The sequence below is a fragment of the Sinohyriopsis cumingii genome, unplaced genomic scaffold (assembly GCF_028554795.1).
Source record: "Sinohyriopsis cumingii isolate HCF-2022 unplaced genomic scaffold, ASM2855479v2 utg001779l, whole genome shotgun sequence".
Classification (NCBI taxonomy): Eukaryota; Metazoa; Mollusca; class Bivalvia; order Unionida; family Unionidae; genus Sinohyriopsis; species Sinohyriopsis cumingii.
The window spans coordinates 522,423-546,505 of NW_028316050.1; the positions used below are offsets into that span (position 1 = coordinate 522,423).

The 24,083-nt window shown below is 35.1% G+C and overlaps 1 long non-coding RNA gene and 3 other non-coding genes across 7 annotated transcripts in view; all 4 read left to right on the forward strand.

The window, feature by feature from the left end:
• Positions 1-444: 444 nt before the first annotated feature.
• Positions 445-24,083, forward strand: part of LOC149771536 (uncharacterized) — a 65,577-nt gene continuing 41,938 nt past the window's right edge. For 2 of the 4 annotated variants that reach the window (XR_016418231.1, XR_016418233.1), the window contains exons 1-5: positions 445-603; positions 8,990-9,118; positions 9,600-10,124; positions 16,669-16,819; positions 20,346-20,425. This is a non-coding gene — a long non-coding RNA (uncharacterized LOC149771536). Of the gene's footprint in view, positions 604-8,989; positions 9,119-9,599; positions 10,125-16,668; positions 16,889-20,345; positions 20,426-24,083 lie in introns of those variants that run through there. The other 2 variants (XR_016418232.1, XR_016418228.1) reach the window with 2 other exon arrangements.
• Positions 3,658-3,740, forward strand: LOC149771537 (small nucleolar RNA snR60/Z15/Z230/Z193/J17). Its single transcript, XR_016418261.1, has one exon. It is a non-coding gene; the product is annotated as a small nucleolar RNA snR60/Z15/Z230/Z193/J17 (small nucleolar RNA).
• On the forward strand, positions 9,319-9,401 carry LOC149771538 (small nucleolar RNA snR60/Z15/Z230/Z193/J17). The gene has a single exon (XR_016418252.1). It is a non-coding gene; the product is annotated as a small nucleolar RNA snR60/Z15/Z230/Z193/J17 (small nucleolar RNA).
• On the forward strand, positions 10,946-11,019 carry LOC149771539 (small nucleolar RNA SNORD36). Its single transcript, XR_016418267.1, has one exon. It is a non-coding gene; the product is annotated as a small nucleolar RNA SNORD36 (small nucleolar RNA).

Sequence of the window (24,083 nt, forward strand, 5' to 3'; positions counted from 1 at the left end):
TATATACTTATAGTCCTGTGATGATAAGCTTTGTGCCAGATGATGTCATAATGATATCACATTCAAGCCCGTAATTTTATCTGAGGACTGGAGGGACCACTGTTATTTGAATGCATATAAATACATTTAAGCCTGTCTTGGGGGATACTTTCATATCAAGGACACCTCACAATAAAGGCCAGTATTTTTAAATACCTCGTGTTTACTTACAGTACCGATGCCTTCACTGCACCCAATCTTCAAACCACCTACCAAGTTACTGCATGAAATACGCAAAAGAATTGGGTGGACCCCTGGCTGCTTGTCTCTATTTTCAGAAACACTTCCTCTCACCTAACTCACGTAATTTATTTATTTTTCAGGTGGTGGTACAGTGACTATTGCCATCGAGAAAGCCAATCATCAAAATGGAAACCGATACCTGGCAGGCAGCACAGGGTCTAATGACCCTATGAAGCTGCATAATAGGTCTGGCAACTTTGAGGACATGGATGGAGAAGAAACTAGCCTGTGTCGTCAGGGTGGCTCCATACCTACTGACAGAAAATGTTACTTGTACATCTTCCTGATAAATAAGCGTTTGGAAATGTTCACTTCCGAAAGGTAAAGCCTAATTGTCTAAACCATCTCAACTAATTCATAATGAGGAACACCGTGGTACAATGGAGTTGTCAAGGACTTAAAACCAACAAGAAGCATGTTTCTGCAGATTTGAGTCTGCATAAAACTTTTTAAAAATGCAGACAGTATCCCACTTAAAAATTGCTCTTTTGTTTTGCACTTATTCTTGCCTACAGAAGCTACTTTTAAAAATGTGTGATCACTGAAGAAATGGTTTCAACACTAGGCAGTTGAAAGGAAGAAATGGTCTTGTATCATCTAGTTGAACATCAGTCCCTTTAGGGAACCCTTATGATTGCATACCATTCTCAGTGTAGATTAAAGTGAGTAATGACTCGTTTTTATATGCTTTCCTTGTAATTATGAGAAATTATATGTGCTGAAATGTATCAGGAAAGGGCCTTTTCTTTATTTTTATTTTGTTAATTTTGTTTTTTGGTGTTAATTGAAAAACCGTAGAATTTCAAGCTTGGCACTTGTACCTGCTACCATAATACTAACTCAACACAGCAGGCGTGGGGGCCCCGAGTGGTCTAAAGCACTCTCCGTTACGGATCACTGCCATCTGACCTCTGTTTGCGCATTTTCAAGTCTTGGATTCAGCCAATCTGGGTATGTGAGAAAGCTTGCCAGTAGCTTCTCGTTGGTCGGTGGTTCTTTCCGAGGTTTTCCTGGGTTCTTCCTCCACCATTAATACTGACCGCCATGTATAGCCGATCGTGTGCTGAAAAATGGCGTTAAACCCCACAACAACAACAACAACACAGCAGGCGTGACTGCCAACTCTTAAGAATTTGCCATAAATCTGATGAAAATGACCCTTAAAATACGGACTTGCGGAATAAAAGGAACAACTACAGAGATGTGGTCATTGGGGTATATTCCAGATAATTGCTCAGCCTTGTTTTATTTGGGTCTGAGTTTCATATTAGCTTTAGTGGAATTAATTAGAGAATCAGAATAACGTTATAGTAGTACCTCAAACACTTTAAACTGTACATATTTTTCCATGTGAAGCATCTGCGTGAGCAAATTGGAGGTCATATTTTTTTTTATGGCATCCTGCTACTAATGCATGTTGAAGACAAAAGGAAAAAAACAAAAACAAGCCTCTTAAAAATGTTTTAATAATCACTACAGAAGAATGAAAAGGAATACTCAGATGGTTCTGAATAAAAGTAGGAAGAGGCACAATTACATTTATTGGAAATCACATATCAATTTGAGCATGTCATGTTGCAGGAGATACCAAAAATTACGTCAAGTAGAGATATAGCAACAAGCCATTGAGCTGCATAGGGTTTGGAACTGAAGGTGTCTGTTTACTTTACACACTTTACAGATGAACATAATGTTTAAGGTCGATAAATTAGTTTGGAACGCAGGCTCTTGTATCATTGCTTACAATTTAACTATCAGTCACACGTGTGCATTTATTATATTAGTACATGTATGACAGGTAGATTATAAGCAATGATACGGGTCTGTATGGTTTGGAATACAGAATGCTTTAAACACACATTTTCCAACTTGACAAAACAGAACACATTTTGTTACACCTTATGGAAAACTGGTCAAACTTGAGAAAAACAATCGGTTACCTTTCTGAGATGATCTTCTTAGGGTTGGCAAGTCTGCCTAAGTGGGAGATTAAGTAACCAACACTTGGCTTTCGTTAGGCACATTCTGTAATTTTCTACATTTGCATCACTGAGCATTATTAACCAATAGACCAGCTGTGTTAGTCAATGCTTTGTTTCTGATCAGATTTGTTGAAAATTCTTTCATTGTCCAGACTGGATTGTAAGCTAGATCTACACATATACATACATATTTGGAGATGTTTTTTTACAAGTTACATGTGCGTGCTTGTGAAGTGTTCAGATATCAAGTTAAATGTGAGGCAGTGAGCAATATCATTCTCATTTGGGCCTTGGGTTTATTTTGTTGACAAGTTTTTTACGAGTTAGTAAATGTCATGTGATAAATGATGATTATCCTTATCTACTCAGAATACCTTTGTGTTGACAAGTTATTAGCTCTACCTGATATCACATGGCTACAAGAATTCTGTCCTTGTAAATTGATTTCGTTTAGAGTTTGAATTTGTGCAGTGCAATTCACAGGGTTATAGAATATGCACAGTGTGCCTTCCCACATGAAGCCATTTAGTATTGCAACAGAGATGAGTAGTGATTATGATGACAAAATGTTGTACCCAGTCTGTGTAAGAGACTTTGACAACAAAAAGGGCAAAGTCAGCGTTCTCTTCTTTCATTACCAGAATTAACAGTAGATTCCACTGGAGAAAACATTTTTTTTTTTTGTGCTTGATAATGCTTTGAATAAACATAAGTTGGCAGAACTGTATGGGTTTTTTAGCTGATACTGCATCAGTGATGACTGGAATTCATAAAGGAGTTGCATTGTATATTTTGAAAAAATGTCTCCCATCATTGTTCATATCAGGTTGTCTCTGTCATAGGATGCACCATGCTGCTGATAAATTAGAAGGAGAACTCCTGAAGTATCAAGTTGTCACTCTACCTGACAATGTACTTCCTGGGGATAGAGTTGATTTTTTTATCTTATTTGCCAGCTAAAAGACCCAATAACTGGAAGATATAACTTTCCTGAAAGGAATATTGGTTCTTTACCATTCTAATGCTGACTGAGAGTGATTGTTCAGTATTGTTAACAAAAGTAAAACTGAATTTAGATTCAGGCTCTGTAATAACGCTGCACTTTGTGCTCTACTGGGTGCAAAACATTTAGTCTCAGCTGGTCCAAAGTGTTTTGAAATGCAATGAGAATCTCTTGCTTTTTAACGCTCAAAGTGTTACATATACAAAACCTTGAAGCACTAATTAATGTTAAAAGTCCTGTGGGATAAATAAATCATTGCATACATATTCTCATTGAATTTGTGTCATGTTATATGTGGATTACTCTTTTTCTGCTCAGATAACTCTTTTTGTCCACTTGGATTACACTTTTTCCTCGCCAGGGGTTGGCATGTATGTAGCATTACATTTTCTGCTTCTGATGATGACAGCATAGTTCAGCTGATATTTTGTGAGGACTACCAAAATGTCTTTCGCTTCTAACTGAAGAAGCAGAAATTTCAGTCAAATGTTCTCTGATTAAAATTAGTTTGTTCAAAATGACTGGACAAAAACTATTTTCACATTGAAAGCATCTTCCTCTGTCGTATGGCATGTATATTCTACCCTTTTTTTAGTTTCAAAATTTTATTTCCTATGCTCATTCCAATATTTGTGGACTCATGATCATTCAGCAAAATTTAGACATGTCGATTAGTTGAAGTGAATGTTGTACATAAATAAATTGTAAGCACTTTTTTTTTTTTTATTGTGGTACTAATCTGCATGGATTTTGCCCACCAGCTTCAGATCCAGGCTAGTAGCAACAATAAATGTATATTTTTTATAGTTGCTTGTAATTATGGCATGCAATGTATAGATTTAACTCTATGCCCAGTTTCTGCTTTTCTACCACTTCTATTACAAAACAGTTGTGGCTTAAATTTCCCTAGGGTTGACATGTATGTAGTATGTCAAAATTCATTTATAGCTATTAAATGAAACTGAAACTCATAAAGTTGAAGACTTTAATTTGATATGTCCATATTTATAATCCTCACTGAGCAGACTTTGACAAGATTTGGTACTGGTTAAACTAAAACTGAAAACAATTGAAATTAATGACTGCTCAATTTATGCATGTATATCCATTGTACTTGGGGGGGGGGGCGGGGGCAGTTTTTTGCAAACATGTGCAAGATTATTCTAATTATTCATTGAGTTAATATTAAATTTTACATAATTCAAAATTGCATCTACAAGTGACAACTCCACATTGAAAGTGCATTCCCAGGGTCCCAGGTATGTCTCACTGCAAGAGTCTCAGGTTGTTTGTACATTTGTATTTCAGTTTGAAGACATTAGCTTACAAAAAATTATGTGGTTGGATCTGAAATCTTGTTGACAGAAAGGCAGTGTTTGAATTGAAAGTTTTTTCACACTGCATGATGACAATTGAACTCTCTCACTGAGCAATTGTGTTGACAAACAGTTCCCTGAGAGTGTGGAATGACAACATTGTAGACAACTTGGTTCAGTCAGTCGAGTATTTTCACAATCTTCCAGATAAAGTCCTAATACCTCAACCTTTTGAATAAATTAGTGTATATTGTCAAGTTTATTTGACTCTGCCTTTAAGGTTATCACGTGTTTTCTACCTTTAATTATGAAATTTTCTTTATAATACACCAGCATGTTTATTACTTGGTAAAGTTCTGACTGTGTCATTATAAGAATGGATTCTTCCAGTCATTTTGTTTTCTGATTCTAAACAGAGATATTGGTACAGGATTTTCAAATACTGTGAATTTATTCATTTTGTTGGCAATTGCTTTTTGTCATGTTGAAAGAAATGCATATTTTGGATACTTAAATGTATATATCTACTTTGAACCCCAGTAGCTTTTTATAGTCAAGACAGTTCATGTAGGATAGTTTTATTTATGGTTTGTAGCAACTACAATATCCTGAAGATTGTTATAGCAACCATAATATCTTGAAAATTGGCACACCAGAAATGAAAGTGAATCATGATAGACTTGGCTTATTGTGTGATTTTCTCATAATGATTGTTTCCGTAAGTAATACAGTCGATGTAAAATATTTTAAAAGAAATTTATATCATCTTAGCATTTTGCACAGTTATTCCAAGATTAGTTTAAGAAATTGATCTGGGGACAAATGTGGGAGCCCACTGTCACACACACATGCACACATTAGACATTTTGCCACATGTTGGATCAAGGTGTATTTACTGATCACATCTAACAGACTGTATAGACCAAGAGCTGCTGGTGCATTTAAATCTACGCAGTTTACAGTTGGACTTGTGAGTATAGATGGGATGTGTATTTTTGGGGTGGGGGTGGATTTACTTTGTAACCAGTGAAGGAATAAATCTGTTTTGGTTGTTTGTGGTATTGCTGATTTCATCTGATTTTTTTTTAAAATATCAAGTAAAAAAAATCTATCAACAGAGCTCAAAAGAAAAAAGTTTTAGACACAGGATCCGAGCTGCTGACCTAAACAAACTCATAAGCCCTGACTGAAATTCCACAAACCCAGACAGTTCATGTCAACTCTCAAGACGAAAAAAAAAACCCAACCGATTTAGGAGGTATTTCCACACCTGCCTCCCTGTCTTGTATCTCCTGATATTTCGCAGAGAACTTCCGATTATTACATTATCAATTTTCATTTCTACAAAAACCAACAAAAACATACAAAAATAGATTTATTGTATGCAATCCACCTATGCTATATTCTATTTTATTACTTGTGAATACTGCTGTGACCAAATAATTAATATCACACTACAAAGTTATTTTTCTTCTTCAGTAAATAAAATGTGAAGATTCATCATTATTCACGTAAATTTCAGATTTGTTAAAGCTCTACAACAGTACTATAAACTTTAATTACTATGATTAAATTAAAAGGAATGAAATACAATATACCAAGCAGTATATGTGCCCCCAGAGAACTAATTCAGAGTAAATATTTCATTTATTAAACAGTTTTACATGCCTTTAGATTTAAACAAAATGAAATAAGGTGGGATGTAAAATGTGGGAAACAGTTGCCACATTTATGGTAACTTGTGACTGCAGATTTGAACTGTTAAAATTAAGTCGCAAGTTACAAAAAAATTTGGCATCATTTATTTGCCAATCAATTGCTAGTGCATATATACACACACTGTAGCGCATGGTTTCTTTAAAATTATGTCTGAACGCAGTCCTTTTCACAAGATAAATGCTGTGATACAGATTAATTGTTAATTAGTCACATTGGCTTTATGCTTCTGTACTTCAGTTTAACCTTTAGCTAGCATGCACTTTAGCCACAGCTGACCAGAATATGAAAATGGGAAATTGTCCTGGGGGAAAATGAGGCATCTCACGGGGAGAAATGGTGCGTCCTGTGGGCACTTGCACATTGGGGCAAGAGGTGGGGGCAATAGTCGCCTCTCCCAATTTCACCTTTAAACCTGTTTTGGCCTAAATCCATAAATTTGGGTTAAAATTAAGATCATTAGAGCTGATTTAAAATTGATAATTAAATTTGGTTTTAGCTGTGTCATGCAAGTTTTAACAGCCAGGTATTCTCAGTGGCTTAATGTGGAGAACTTAGCTTATTCCAAAGCACAGTTCCGTTAGTGATTTTTAAGGCACATCTTGTGATCGAAATATAACTGGATACAACCAGTTCTTAGGCCAAAGGTTTCACATGCACAATTCAAGTGTTCAGTATCATAATAAATCCAAAGCATCAAGTTTTGTGTTTAAATATCTGCAATCCAGATAATGCAAATACACTAGTGTGTGTGTGTGTGTATATATATTAGTATGGTGTACATGAATTGTTCTACCTCTAGATTTGACTGAAATTTAACAAACTTGTTTTTTATATGCGGATCCTAATTTGAGCATATTGTAATTATGTCTCTGCATGTCCTTTTCACAACTTTTTTCCTTTGGTGAGAGTTTCATAAAACAAGTGTCCATTGTATCTCATGGCTAGATGGCATCATATACCAAAGCCACTGTCCATGCCTCATGGCCACAGTCATGGCAAAGGAAAGTGCAATTCTTTGACTTGTATTCTAATCCAAAATATAATTTGTGTAATCTAATTATTTTAAGTAAATTTGATCGTGTTTGAGGTGTACATTGCATACCATAACAACTACTTGTTCCCGTTTTGATGGTCGCATCACAAGAAAATGTTACCTGTTTCCTGTGACCCATTTGTACATCACATCGAGACCGTATCTTATAAATTGGAGATTCCAGTCCATGTGCTGGAGTAACATTTGAATTCGTGATGATGTTGAAATGAAACATGAACCAAGTATATATTTTTGCAATCAAGTTTTCAGATTTCTGACCTGGAGATATTTTGGCAGGTGTCCAGAATTTTCGGCATTTGGACAAATACTGTTGTTATCTGCATTCAGTTTTTCATTAGATGTATAAACACTAGATTGCAGTGTTGACGAACCAATGTTTTGACTGTTGCATGTAAACAGTGAAATTGTGGCTTTTACTGGTTTCAACTAGTGAGAAGCATATTTGTCACTTGTATGTGTTGTATCTTAAAGAAATTGGCTGTAAAGAAAAGCTTTTCTGATGTTTAAGAAAATAATTTCCATAATAGTTTTAGATATTGGTGCAGATATCAGATCACTTGAAAAGGGAGTGAGAAATAGATTCAAGTTGAAATGACTGTTGGTAAAATAACTAATGGCTATTTATGTTGGACTATATTCAAGACTAATAAACATCTCAGGTTTATATTTCCTTAACCGCGTGATGGATTTTCTTCATACTTAGGATGATCCAGCCCCCATTGGGATTTACTCTTAAGTTAGTCTTTGCAGAAGGAAAGAAAAAATAGGTTTTGGTTCAAGTTATTAAAGTTGTTTACATATCCTAAACCCCCTTGATGGATTTTCTTCATGCTGGGATGAATCATTTAGATGCCAACACCATTCATTCTGCAACATGCAGATGTTTACAGTGAAATTCTGTAATTGTGGCTTTCTACTTTGTTTTTGTCTGTTTTTCACTGCCCAACATTACATGCACATAGTTTTTAGAACACTGGCAAAATGTAGAGGCCTGGAAAAAATAAACTAAGAATTATAGAGTTCACATTTGAGCACAACAAAAAAAACAATGTTGAACGGGATCAACCAACGTCTTGACAGTTTTTTTATTTTTACATGGGTTTTATGTCCAACATGAAAAGATAGATGATTTGGACAAATCATACTTTTCATATCTTGCACAGCTGTAGAGATACTTGGCCAAAGTCCTGTGATGATAAGCTTTGTGCCAGATGATGTCATAATGATATCACATTCAAGCCCGTAACTTTATCTGAGGACTGGAGGGATGACTACATCTTTTATGCATATAAATACATTCAAACCTGTCTTATATCAAAGGACACCTGCTGATAAAAGAAAATATTTATTAATTTCTAAATATTACCTACATGCAGTAATTGCTCACAATTGGAGGTAATTAATGTCATTGTGTAAATTACAAACATCTACCATGGCTGCATCAGTCTCAAATATAGCTTTTGAACTTTTCAAATGCACATTTTCCAACTTGACAATAGCTGTATATGATGTTTTGTTTCACCCTTCCCAAAAAATTTGCCTTACTGCAGTCTTGTTACTTTGGCAGGTCTGCACTGTCAGTGAAAGGTCCGTGTAAGCATAACGATTTTAATGTACGTCCTTTATTTTTCAGCTCAGGTTGTTCGTCAACAAGAAATATCTAGCAAGGAACATCCAGCAATAAGCTGTTAGGTTTTAAACCTGGAGCCTGTGCTGACAAGGTGGTCAAAATGAAATCGGGGGTCTGACATTGGACTACAAGGTGACTAAAAAAAATTTGTTTCTTTTTTCCTCCCTAAAATCTTTTAAATGAGAAAAAGAATTCTGCCGACTTGACATTTTCATCTAGCGTACGTGTTCAGATGTTAACAAAGTTTCTGTATGAGCTAAGAAATCAGATGCATGTCCTATAGATGGTGTATCATGTGTGAAGTATCCATCCAAGATGTATTTGACATTTTTCTGCTTCTGATGATGACTGCATAGTTCAGCTGATATTTTGTGAGGACTACCAAAATGTCTTTCGCTTCTAACTGAAGAAGCAGAAATTTCAGTCCCACAGTCTCTGATGAAATTGGCATGTTAGAAAGAACTGAACAAAAACTCTTTTCGTAATGAAGCTTTTTCTCTGTTGATATGGCAAGTATTTGCTGCCATTTTTAGTTTGCAATTGTATTCCTTTTCATGTTTTTTTAACAAATCGTTATGTGGAATATTTTTAAGTTTATCATTTCTTTGACCAGATTGTGAAGAAAAGATGGTACTGGCTGGTTCATGTATGCCAAATGTCACTGTATATACAGCCAAAATCAGCCTTCTGTTGGACTTCAAATTGAGATGAAAGAGGGATCAGCCCAAAGAGACGTGGCAGAGGAATATAGAGGCTAATACATGGGAGTGTATTCTGTGGTATATTAACACACATAGGGCTGTAGACCATCCACATTGTTGCTGCCATACCAAAGCCTTATGTGCCACCTGTGTCATGACAGTGTGAATGTGGGGGTATTAAATTCCAATGGGACACTCACCCACCTGTATGGCATGTACTCAGATCACACTCATGAACAGTTGTTCATTCAGCCTTCTTGGGTCCATTGAGGTTTGGGACTTGCTGAGTCTGCAGGCTTGCAAGGGGAGGAAACAAGATCCTACTGCCTCTACGTCTCCACAATTCCAGAACTGTATGGGATCCAGTTATCCTCAATCCCAGGATGGTGTGGGATCTTACTCCGTGTCAGTGACCAGTCAGTATCACAAAATTAAAAGTAATTGAAACACACACACCCGCACCCCTCCAAAATGAAACTACATTGATTTTTTTTAATATTTGTCTATGGGTCATGTAATGATAGCTGTATGGAGAAAATATATTGGAACCTTAAATTTCTAAAGCTTTGAATTTTTTATTTATTTATAGCCATTGTGCTGTATAATGAACCATTTAAGATTATTCTTTCCAAGTACCTTGCTTTTCTTTAAATAAAAACAAATGGGTGGGGCTATTTAACTTGTTCCCCATGTAGCAATAAAACATTAAGCTCCTTCGTGCAGATGCTACCTGTTGCAGCTAACATTCAGTGTACAAAGAAAGCTTGGAGTCTATAAGGAACAAATGTCTGGAGTCTATAAGGAACAAATGTCCACATGGTTTTAAATTGTTTTTATTTTCATAGCCAACTTTGGAATCGAGAAATTTTAACATTTAGTAAGTTAAATTGTGCCACCAAATGTTAAACTTGCAAAAGTTCAAAACTGAATCTTCCAAAATCACAAATTGATGACAATTTTGATAATTCTGTGAAGATGTTGAAATTTGATTCTACATCAGACATCAGACTTTTAGAACAGTTGTGCGGTGTGCTTCATGTCAAGTTGTATTTGTCCCTTTTATTTATCTTTTTTTAGTCCATACATTACAAAGTTACAATTCTTACCATGTACCATTGGCACACTGGCCATAGGTTGCCAACACCTGTTTTAGATCATGCATTCTTGTTGGTCTGGTGTCTCAAGTATTTTTTATTTTTTAAGGGGGTGGGGATACTGTTTCATCAAAGATGTAGGTAGGTGTACTATATACCCAAGCTTGCTATGATGTGTGAATTTCTTCACCTGAATCTCCATGTTGTAACAAAAACGAGCTTTTTAAATCTGAGCAAGCCTTAATATGCAGAAAAATTTGATCAGAATTCTTGTCTATATAGTATTTTTAAATATTAAGGGAACTTTCTTCATCAGATACATATGTTGCTGATTGGGATCCTTCAGGTCCTGGTCAATCAAAGGTGAGTGCATCGCTGTAGTAATCCTCCTATTTGGCAGTCAACTTTTGGTTTTAGCATGCATTGTTGATCTGACCTTTACAACCTTTATTTCATACTTCTGACTTTGGTTAAATGTAATGCTTTAAAAGCATTTCTTGCTCTTTGTTCATGCAAGCATCTCTGTTGGTACCACATACATGTAATGTTATTGCTAGAGTCATAAAGGTTGTTTGAGAGATGAATATTGACATTTATTACAACCTTGTCACAGAAGTAGGTCAGAATGACCTATATTTCTTGCTTTATTGACTTTCATAATCTTGTTTTATATCTCGTGCTCTGTTTATGCTGAAATCGTCAAATTGGATGATTGAATGTCCCTCTATTAGTACTACACCCTTGCCACAAAAGGACACTTTGGCCAACATTTCACAATTTACGGATTTCAGTTAAGCTTTTGCATTTAGCTAATTAGCACCCTGTATATATACTGTTATACCTAGGTTCGCAAAACTGAGTGAATGCATTTCCAAGACTGTAAAATGACAAGATGATAGCTGAAATGCAGATACATGCAACTGAAATGCAAAAATGTGCATATTTCATAAAATGACCAGTTGTAGGGTCTATTGGTGTTACTTGACATTTTGCATTTCACCTCCATTCCAAAATTCACTTCATCTAATTGGTTTTGAGCTGAATGCATACAGAAATTGTCACGCAAGCCTCATTAGCAAATTTGCTTTGGATCTAACCCATACACAGGGTCCCTACGTTAACGGGAAGTCAGGAAAAATGATTATTTTTTTTTTCAACCATGAAAAGTCCTGAAATTTTTTGCAAATATTGATGAAAGTCTGCGGAAAACCCTGGAATTTTCTGCCACCACTTGACGCCAGAAACAATCACGTAATTGAGTTGTAACTAAACAGATCGTGAGTTAAATTTGTCGAGTTCTAGCCAGAATATTTGGAGGGTGCGCTGTGGATTATTTGGTTGCTTGCAATAAAAAGATATGCCGAGTCAATCCAAATGCCCAGTGGATTAGAGATTCATCTAGTAGACTTTTAATTTCAAAGTCAGCTTGATATCCGTATCTTTCCTTACATGGAAGGTATGAAAACCAATCTAGCATCACAAGAGGCCAATAAGATGGTGGCAAAGCTTAGACGGATGGCCTAGCAAACTTTAAACGTTGCTAGATCAAGTGATACGTGCATGAAATCGATATGAAAATTACACATTTTCTCAGAAATTTTGAGTTGTAACATCGTTATGTTTTTAATCTGCTGAAATACAAGGTAAAACTACGTCGTTGATTAAATGTGACCTGGTGCTCGCGATTTGCATTGCTAGTCACATGAGTACTGTACACATATCTAACAACCCACCTTTCCAATGTTGTAGAGAGAGAAAAAAAATTTAAACTGAAAATTGTATACTAGTTATAATAAAACACAAAAAACAAAAGAACACAAAATTCTCCATAATTGTATATTCCAAGAACAACATTTGGAGGATTGTTGTATCACGTGACCACCCTGTTCACATGTGATCTCTGCTTGATAAATCAGACTGGCCAGATTGCTGGATTTTACAAAAGGTATCTAACTTTCATTTAATATAATTGAATTTCTGTACAACAACATTATAAATGAGTTTGTTGTTGATATCACATGAAATTTGGACATCCGATGTCCTCATTTGAGATTTGTGAAGTCCTGTGACTAGTAATGCAAATGGCGAGTACTGGGTCAGGTTTCATCTATGCCGTAGTTTCATCTTGTCTGACTGATGATTAACGACATAACGATTATAATACTCCCCATTTCTGAGAAAATAATGGTGAAAATAAAGGTCAATTCGCCGGATTGGAGAGTTATACTTTGGTACATCACTGTCTTTTGAATGTATATGTGTAGTTTTTCAGTCGTCTTGTGATTCTGAAGTGATAAAAGACGCATGGGAACAGTCGAAGCAAGCGGAGGGTTGTGGTCATGCTTGTACTCCTTTGTTATATTACTGGATGAGTGATTTAATGTCAGAGATTTCACCATGCTTGATTGATAAAATGTCAGACTCCTGTGCTTAATCAAAGTTTCCAATTTTGCAAGAAGTTGTCCCACACATACAAAATCGTCTGTTGCCCAACATGTCAGCTTGCCATTAAAACTGGATTCTCACTAAATTTCCAGGCGCATAGTCTGTTTCTAAATTCTTTAGTATTTTTCCACATAAACAAGACGTAAACAGATTACACCTTGTTCATTGTTGTTTCTCTTCCACATAATAGCTCATTTTTAAAAAAAAATAAAATATTGAATTTTACTCATTTTTTTACAAGATCGGTTTAGTTAGCTTAATATCGCTTGCCATTTATTGGCATTGTTATGTTGCATCTTGTAAAACTAGCTATAAACCTGATCAAATTACTCTACTGAATTGCTGACAGAAACAGTCCATAGTAATGCATTTCATTTCTGTAGCCCGATGGATAAACATTACATCATTTCAAAGCTGTGCGCAGAATTGGCCGACATATCGTGAGTCATGAAAACACGGTGGTGGTATCCCATGGGTCCAAAATTAATATTATTTTGAACAGAATATTGTGGTGACAATTGCCTCTTTTCAAATGGTAAGCATTACAGTATTTTATTTTCGTCGGTCGGTCGAATTCGGCATGCGTTTTACTTCAGTATTGGAGACGGAAACCTTAGATGCACATAAATGCCTTACAGCATTGTATATATTAAAAAACGATACAAACTCCTGTATCAATACATGTTTGGGGACTGGTTTAACGAATTACAAGTTGTATCTTCATAAAATTCAGTCTTTGTTTACACAACAGTATTTAATTTTGAAGGTCTTTTGTCAAAATTTAAATCAACCCTTTTGAAAATGTTTTATAAATGATGGATTTTCAAACAGAGCATCTTAAAGAGATTAGGTTGTTTGAAAAATTTTGTTTGGGATTTTATTGGCACAGATTAATTCAGGGTTAAATTCTTTCATTACAAGGCAAAATTCTAATTATTTCGGGGTTTTTTTTCTTTTTTATACTGTAATAGGAAATGTTACTTTCTATGAAATGTATATAAATATATTGCTATAGAATTCATTAGAATTAAAGGTTTGAAAGGAAACAAAACATTATTTATGTTCATTATGTTTTTCTCACTTAGCAACATAATGCTGCAAAATAATTAAAAAAATTCTTCTGTACATTGAAATGACTTTACTTGCTAATTTATAGGAATATAATCAAACTTATTTCGTGTGATACATTTTGTGGTTTTGTGCATGATCATCTTTTCTGACTTTGATGTTTTGGGAGAGTCTTGAAAGAGAAACATCTTTAGATTTAAAAAATGCATGTTTTATAATCTAAAATGTTCTTTAGTTCCATTCAGTAATGGTCATATGTGAACCTTGAAAAATGTAATTTCAACCTGGAAAAACCTTAGAAATGACCTGGAAATTTTTCTTTAGAAAAGCATGGGAACCAGGCATACAAAATGCAATTTGCAAATTGATTACACACACACACACACACCAAATTGTATGCACATTGATGAACAAACCAATTAATGTTGAGATTTGAAAGTGGATATTGGTGAAGTTGAATGATGGCATATATGCAAAGTTAATTGGGACACTTACATCTCGCCTATCTACATGGGTTGGAGTCTCCAGCTTGGCGAGCATTGGAGTCTGAGGTTCATCCCAAGATTTTTCTGGTTTCTTTTTTTCACTGGATATACTGGTTGCCATGTATAAGCCAACCATGTGCTGAGAAAAGACGTTAAACAAAGAAAGAAATAAAAACAATTTGAGGAGGATTTAATATGTATAATCCAGGTCAACATTAGTTGCCTTGAAATGCACATTAAAGTTTTTTATGAATGCTTTAGTGTTCATGTATCAACATTTGCTTGTTGTCACCTTGGGGGCTATGGTTTGGGTAGTATTGCAATTCAAATGTTTCAAGATCTTGGAAGAGTTTGAACATCTGATTTGCCAAGGTTGCTACCACTCTGGAGACAAAATATCCCAATCTGATTTTACTGCAAATTAATGAATAAGCTGATACAGTTGTTTTTTATTGGAATATGAGGACAGTATTACTCAGATATTTGACTGAGCTTGTTCCTCTAGATAAAGACTATTTGCTTATCAAATTTTTTAAAACTTTGTAAATGGATTTACATGAAGATCTTGAATTACTTCAGTAACTATGCATACTAATTATACCATTTTTTCAGGTTAGGGGCCATCAATTTAGTACGTATGCATGGGGGGGGGTAACCCAGATGCATACGCTTGCATATGGTAAGGATCTACTGATAATGTACGTATGCATAGGCAACGGGGGGTGGGGTGAAACCTCAACAATTTGTCTAATATGTATCCTGTTTGACTGGTTCAGTCGGCGTTTGAATTTTAGTGGACACTAGACAAACTGATTGAAGTTATGCAGCCAGACATTCAACATCAGTGGACTGGGGGGAGATGTCAAGCATTGCCAAATTTTTGCATACATACTAAATGGATGGCCTCTTATATTAAAAGTTGTAAAATCAACATATTGTAGTTTTGGGATATAGTTTTTATAACTGGTGTTCTCAAACCATCACTTTCTTGTTGAAATTGTTAACTATTCAGTTATGTAAAGAGGTAATATGATGCCCATTTAAGACAGATTTAAACTGTTTGTTCATAATGATATTGAAAGATTCAATGTCTGCCAATGATGATGTAGAGATAGATAGGTACAAATGATTTTTCATGAACAAACTCTGTCTCACTGATAGTCGTGTTTTAATGGAATGAATGAGGTTTTGTTATTGTTGTTGCTGTTGCTGTTGTAGGGTTTAATGCCATTTTTCAGCAGACAATAGGCTGTACGTGGCGGCCAGTATTAATGGTAGAGGAAGAACCCGGAAAAAAACCACCGACCCATGATAAGCTACGGACAAGCTTTCTCACATATCTACATAGGCCAAAGAATGAGGCTGTCAACTGTTATTACTGGTAGCACTTTTTTGAGAAATGGAACTTGGTTTAATCATTATTTTGTTCCTTTTTTTTTCTTTGTTTCTACAAAACTGCAGAAAGTATTCTCGGTGATGTTATCTCTTGAGAAAGTCATTGCTCTTCGATAGTGTCAACACTGTATAATCTTGGCTAATGGTTGTGAATGCGATATGCAGATTGAACATATTCCTAAGTTGACAGGGAAAAGCCACCAGTAAATATTTGTCTGGTGTACACCAGGAAACAAAAACAAATTAGTCACTTTTCTAGTGGCAGCCATGTTCAGTCATGTGTTTGTTGTGTTGAAGTTTCGCATTCAGACTGTTGCAGGTATTCATCATTCGGTGCTATACATCAGAGCTTTTATCTTGGTATTCAGCATAATTGGTAGAACTTGTTCTGTTAGCACGTAATGTAATCGCAGATCAGGAGTCTGTAGTTTGCATTTGAACTTGACTTTTTAGTAAGCATATGCAGTAAAAAAACTTTCCCATTTTTGTTTCAGGATCAAGGATGGGGTAAACAAAGAGTTTGATGTACCGGGATATTTTTCCTACATGAAGGTATTCAGTAAATTTCCTGAACCACGAGATTTGTGGGATGCAGAGATATCATGGTGGCTTGCCAAGTCCGTTCATATGACTGGATACATTCAAGTAAATTTACTACTCCAAGATCAATTTCACTCCTATGTACTTTTTTCATTAAAAAAAATGTTGTAAGAACTCCATGTGTGTGTCCTTTATATGAACCCCATTTTGCCTGTAAACTCTGGTCTGGTCTGGTCTGTTGAAATGTGGGTTAATATGTTAAAGAGCACAACTGATAAGAGAGTAGGGTTGTCTGCTACATGTGTATTAGCTCACATGTAAATTGTACCATCATAATGGTGTAGGACAGCAGATGATTGTACAATTGTCATGCCTTCAGTTTGGCATTCCTTGTACTTGCTTTTGCTACATTGTTTTCTTGTAAGGGCTGTTTCAGTACAGGAGTCGGAAGGCATTTGTGTTTATTATGTGCATTACTGATGGATATTATTCCAGATATTTTTAGTGGGGAGCTCACCAAGCTGCAAGGTCAAATGGCACTGAATCTTTCATATATTGTCAGTCTGTCCACAGTTGCATGTTGCCATTCCCGTCCATTATTTCTGATCCAATTTAGATTAAACTTGGAATGTGGGCTTGTATCATTAAATTCTTGGACAAATTTGATAATGAGCAAGATTCATTAATGGTAGTGAGATGTTTTTACATCTGATTTCTTGACATCGTCACCTGTCTTGAGGCCACGTTTTGTAAATGGTATTGTTACAACTCTATGGTCTTAAAATAGGCAACAGACGGCCAAAAATGAACAAGATTTGTACAATTCAACAAATTTAATATGTTTAACATAGAAAGTGAAAATTTTAAAAATTAAAATAAAAAACTTTTGTATTGTGCAATTAATCCCATATAGTCCTAACAGTTCTATCATGATAATGGATTATTCCTAATGAATTCTAATACTGAATGTGTTAATGTGACAATAGTCTTGACTGCACTAATGTACCAACTGTCTTCATGTATCAGAATGGGATTATTATACAAAATATCCTTGAATGAATTTACAATAATCCCCAAAAAGTGATTACTCCAAAATTATTAATGAGCACTTTGTAATTCCAGTGTTCTAAATAAATCTCTCTGATTAATTGGACACATCTAAAGACATAGCGAATTACACATGTTAAAGTAAGAGTATTTTGAAGTAAACACCATATATTTTAAAATCAAAACCAATAATAGAGCCAAGATGAAGGTAATTTTCCCAATAAGTTTGTAAACAACTTGCATTTACAGACACGAGTTTTCTCCATTTTAAAGCAGAATTCCGCTTTTCTCCTGACTTGAATCCGATTTTTTTGTTTATAGTTTGGTTTTTTTGTTGGTTTTTTTTCCCCCATCTCTTATCTGGTTTTCTAAACACTTTCTGTTTGGTCCCATGCCACAACGACCCTTGTAAAGTTTTCATTCCATATATAAGTTAGCCCATGACTCAAAAACAGTATCCTGATTGGTCAAAAGTTTAAATTCGTGTAATGGAAACTGATAGCAATGGAAAGAAGAAACGTGCTTGCAAAAAATGTCATCCCAAGTTGTTGAGAGACCATGACACAGAAGTTTAGATAAAGGTTTAAAAATGTATGGGAATGGCTGGAGCGAAAAGTCGACGGAAATTTAGTTGGTCAATTTATAAGAAAACTGAATGCTAGCGGACTGGCATTTTGTGATTTCTGCTCTACGTTAATTGCGGTTGGAAGAGTTTGGAATGGCACCTACAAAAGAAGCTGCATACAGAAAAATTGAAGCTCAAAAGGCATCTGGAAAAAGTGCATTTAATTACTATAAGAAGAAAGATTTCTTGCATGAGAGAACAGATGTAGCTCTCTTGTCAGAATATGTGCACTCATGTCACCAATACAAGCACCAGCTTGAAAGGAAAAAAGGCTCCTCATTGAGAAGGAAAAGAAATGATTGCACATTGAGCCAAAAAAAGTCTGTCAAAAAGTAAGGCTAAATAAATCTTTGCCAAAGCCACAAAAAGAGCTAGGCTGGAATATCAACAGATTGTGTCCATTGGAGAAAAAGACGAGTCGGTGTATGGGATTATTATGGGTGTTTATTTTACAGATTTGTTATGAAAAGAGAGAAGTATAATATATTTCCTGCAAAATCTCAGAAGTAAAAATATCAATTTAGAAGTCTGCTAATGATGATAAAGAGATAGATAGGGACAACTGATTTCTCGTGATTAAACTCTATCTCACTGATGGTAGACAGTTAGTTTTCATATACATGTTTGGCATTTACGAGATTTGTGTTGGTTAAAATTAGGATCATAAGAGTTAATTTGAAATTGATAATTAAATTTGGTTTTATCATTGTCCTACAAGTTATAACATCCAAGCATTCAGTGTGGCATATTGTGAACCTGACACGTTGAGACCTTAAATATACTTCAGGGCAAAGTTAAGAGAGTGATTTTTAAAGGCACACCCTGTGATATAAATGTATCTGTTAAAAAAAAGGTGGGGGTGTAAGGACATTACCAACAGGAATGGACTCATAAATAAGCCGTTTTCCACTGCTGAATCATGTTTGCACAAATACATCCTTTCACTTAAATAAGCCTGTAATGGCTTCCCTCTGGTATGTAATCGTACTTTTGAGATTTTATGCTGATCTTAATTTTAACATATTGTAATGATGTTTTTATGTCCTTCTATCCATTAAAAATTTTCTTGTCTGCTTCATTGCTTTGTAGCCTTTAAGATTTTCATTAAACCTTTATCTGTTGTATATCAGGACTAGATAGTGTTGTGTACCATAACTTGACAATATCTTGCATGTTCAGTTATAAGCTATGCACACCTCCTGGAGGTCAAAGTCGCACCAAGGGATAATGCAGGTCACATGCCTATTCATGTCGAGGCTGTTATGTTGATTACTACATTTAATTGCATTTGAGGTCTGTCCTTCCATTACCTGAATCCCCTGCACTGTTGAGTAACCTTGTATATTTGTAACAATTCCTTTTTTGACCAAAAACAGCCTTGCAGTTTGATTGTCATGCTAAATTATTTTAATTTAATTATCTGTTCATTATAAATTTAGATTTAATAGCAATGCAAGACCTGTCACTATTGCCTTGCCTTGCTTAACTCTATTGTGATGATAGTACATGTACCACTGTAGTAGCTCCCAGTTCCATCCTTTCTTTAAACAAAGTTCCAGAACATCAGAAGCAAAGAAGTAAGATGATGGTCCAAGACCTACATCAGTGGCCATTGCTGGACACCTTTCCACCTTTCCTTGAATGCTGTACATGTTAAGACATGGAAATTTTGCCTCCCTTTGTATCTCAAAGATGCCTTTTGGTATTTGAATCTGTTTTCCATCATGATCAAGTGAAAATACCCTAAGTCCTTGCACATACGAGTGTTATTCTGAACTCCCTAGTTAGACTGGAGGACTGCTATTGCCCCATGTTAATGTAACAGCATTCAAATTATATTGTACATTTTCCCTTATTGGATAGGTCAGGTGTTTGTTACCTGTTTATTGTTCCAGAATTTTATTTGTCCTTTTTAGCAAATTATATAGAATAATTGTTTTATGTTATTTTTCATTTCAGTGTGAAATTTGGAAGAGGGTGGAAAATGTCTCCAAGAGGGTATATGATCTTTTCTCTCTGTCAGAGAAAGCAGTTGAGAGGTAAATATTACAAAATTTAAACTTAGTTCTACCACTCACCCACTCCAAAAAACAGAAATCCTGAATAAGGGAGATTACACTATGGTATTTAGCCAGGTTTCCTGTGTCCTTTTTAAATATTAGATTTTCTATGCATGATCAAACTGTTGATTATAGATTTTTTTTTTAATGGTGTCCAGAAAGGGATGCATGTTCAAGACAAAAGAGAAAATAAGCTTCTAAAAAAGTGTTAATAATCAACACATAAGAATAAAATGGAGTATTCAGATTCTTATGAAGAAAAGCTGGAAAGGACACAACATTTATTGAACATCACGTGCCAATTTGAGTATGCCTTCCAGTGGGAGAAATAATTGCCGCCGTCATGTGAAATGGAAAAAGAATTTCCAAGAATTACCTAATGTTGAGTGATGGCAACAAGCCATTGAGTTGCATAGGGTTTGGAACTAAAGTTTGTGCAACTGTACTTGTGGTAAATAAAGTCTATGCATACTTTACAAACTTTTCAGTGGAACATAATGTTTATCATCGCTACATCGAACATTTAATTGTTTTCCAGCTTTTTCAATAGTAGATTATTGATATTTTGTTACACCTTACTGAAAACTGGTTAATCTTAGGGGAAAAAATCGGCTGCCTTACTGAGATGGACTCGTCAGGGTTGGAAGGTCTGCCATGTGCTGAAAAATGGTGTTAAAACTCGAAAGAACAATATCTATTAATGGAAGTTCCCAGTTCTAAACTTGTTGGACCAGAAAAGGATAAATCAGTCACACTTAGAAATTTTTTTTTAAAAATATGAATGTTGTACAACATTTTTTGGAATGAGCAACTCGTCATGCTCATTACAGAAGTTGTTGACTTGGCCTTACGATAATTCAGCAACAGACATTTAGACTCGTTAAAGTGAGTTTTGTATATAAATCATTTGTCAGTATGTTTTTTGTTTGCATTATGGTACTAATCTAAATGGAATTTGCCCATTTGCAGACTTGTCACGATTTACTTATCATCCCAAATTATTTTTGAAAACTGAAAATTCAGATTTTCTGATTTGTTCTTAAATCTCAAATCCTGCTGTTTTAAACAGTGTTGCAGAAATTTCATGAGGGATACGCTAGTCAGACCATGCAAATCTATCATTTTTCCGTTCTCATCTTTATGCCAATATTTAGTGTGTTGATTGAATTAACACTTAATATCAGGATACAAGTGTGGCTGTAGCACAAGTTTCTCACATAAAGTAAATTGCATAAGACAGTGAAGATCTCAGTTCCTTTATAAAGTTTTTGTAAATATATGGTTGTAAACACTAATCCTGTTTTGGGAGGATGGGGTATCTCTAAATCTTGATTTATATTTTTCCTTTTGGCATCCTGATTTTTGTTCCACTCAAGGTAGTAGGTCTGCATTTGTGACAAGAATTTGTAACAAGTGACAGATTCAGGTTAGTAGCAAAAATAAATGTACATATCCTGTAAACATGGCATGTAACATAGATAACACTTTATGCTTGGATTAAGGGGGTTTTTTTGGTCCACTTTCATCAGTAATTATTGTGCTTGTACCTCTCAGGGATTGGCATTTATGAATATACATCATTCAAGATTTAGTACTGCTGCTTTAATCAAGAACTCTAATTAAATATACTTTGATCTTTGCCTTTTGCAGTGTTTTTCTTTTTACTCGTACACGTGTATAAGTCTACTAAAAACAACGTCATTGCAAAGCCGTACTACCATGTTGCACTTGAAATGATTATAAATGGGCCATTACATAGTTCTGAAAACATTTGTAATTTAGTGTCAAGTTTCTAGAGCACATCAGTCTTGCACATTGGGCAAGCTCAAAGAATATTTAGCACTCATACATTCTATACCTCTGATTTGTCCACCTAGAATGTATACCATTGTCTCCATTCTTGAAGCGGACAAGTTATGGGGATGGGGAGGAAGGAATGAAGTTTAGCAAATATTTGAACCTGAGATGCAACATTTAGGTTTGCAAATTTGGATCCCCTGCATTTTCTGTCTAATCCCTTCTTGCACCCACTTTTGGATTCCTTTATTCATGGAAAAGGGATACAAACAGATGTAGCCTGTGCCACTAAATTGTAAATTAAGATTGCATGAGATTATGCATGTGTGTAATGATTTTGTTTTTCAGTTTAAAAATGTCTGACAAGAAAGTGTAGTGTCAAAAATCAAGTATCTAAAATGAGCATTATTGTGTATTACATAAAAAATTAACGGCTCTTGAAGATGAAATTTGTGTTTTAGAAGGTACTCTTGTTCCACAACATGATGTAATTTGTAATGGGAATCTCTCTGAGAAATATGATGAGAGATTTGATTACTATCTGACTTGGCATGTAGAGTACCTTTGTTGTATCAAATTTTTGTCATATGCTTTAGAAGGGGATATTGTGATGCCCTTTATTTGTTTTGAGCCATACCGCCCCAAAAAGAAATGCTGAATCAAAATTAGTCAAACCTTAAACATGCCAAAGTTGTTACTGTGATATCTAACAATGAGGGATCTGCATTTTATGCCTCTCCCCTGCCAAGGGTCAGTGGGAGCTAGTAAAAGATAGACATAAAAGAATTACAGTGACATTGTATTCTGGATTTACCAAACGTTGTACATTATGTCATGGAAAAGATGGAGACTGTATGCTATAAGTGACTGAAGCATCTGGGTCCTAATTTTTTGAGCACCTGATTTCCAGGCTTGTACTAATTTCCAATAGTGTATTTAATTATAGACTTGAAGGAAGTTTGTAAAGTTGATGGGTGAAAAACATTTGAGGCAGATGATTAATTAGATAACTGTCAGATCCTGAAATTGCGTTGATTTCCCTAATTATTGGCCGAGTTCCTCTAGCAGTCTCAACTATTTTCATCATCAACCCCGCTTGATTGCAAAGGGAGATTTAATGATCACTTGTACAACTGTATCATCAGTTAACGTCTTGGTTAAGGTTTTTCATTTGGTTTTTTTTTTTTGGTACCATAACAAAACATTTGAAGTCTCACAAAATATTATAGGGAGTAGTGTTTATACTTAAGCAAAAAAAAACTGAATTTGCATTGGACTGAGCAATTTCCTGCCAATTATGCATTTTCCAGCATGAAGAACACTTCATATTGACTAACCGTTTTCATATTTTGATCTTCAAGGATGCAAGGTTGGATCTAGCACACCATTACACAGATTACTCAATAAAAATACCCACAAATAGTCAGTCAGATTGCCTGGTGATAGGTTGGCTTAGATTTAGTAATTGATGGTGCTGTAGAGATGATTGGTCAACGTCCTCTGATGATAAGCTTTGTGCCAGATGATGTCTTAGTGATATCACATTTAAGCCCGTAATTTTATCTGAGGACTGGAGGGATGACTATGTCTTTAATGCATATAAATACATTTAAACCTGTCTTGGAAATACTTTTATATCAAAGACATCTAAACCTCTCAAATCTACCTATATACAGTATTCCAGACTGTTTCTTTATCATGCTCAATTGTGTAGAAAAGTATAATACATAATTCTATGGTGGCACCAGCAGTTAAGGTTTTGGTTAAAATTCCATTGATGTATCCTTCTATTTATATTTATTTGGTGCGGTTTTTTCTTTAATAGTTTCTGTGCCCTGCA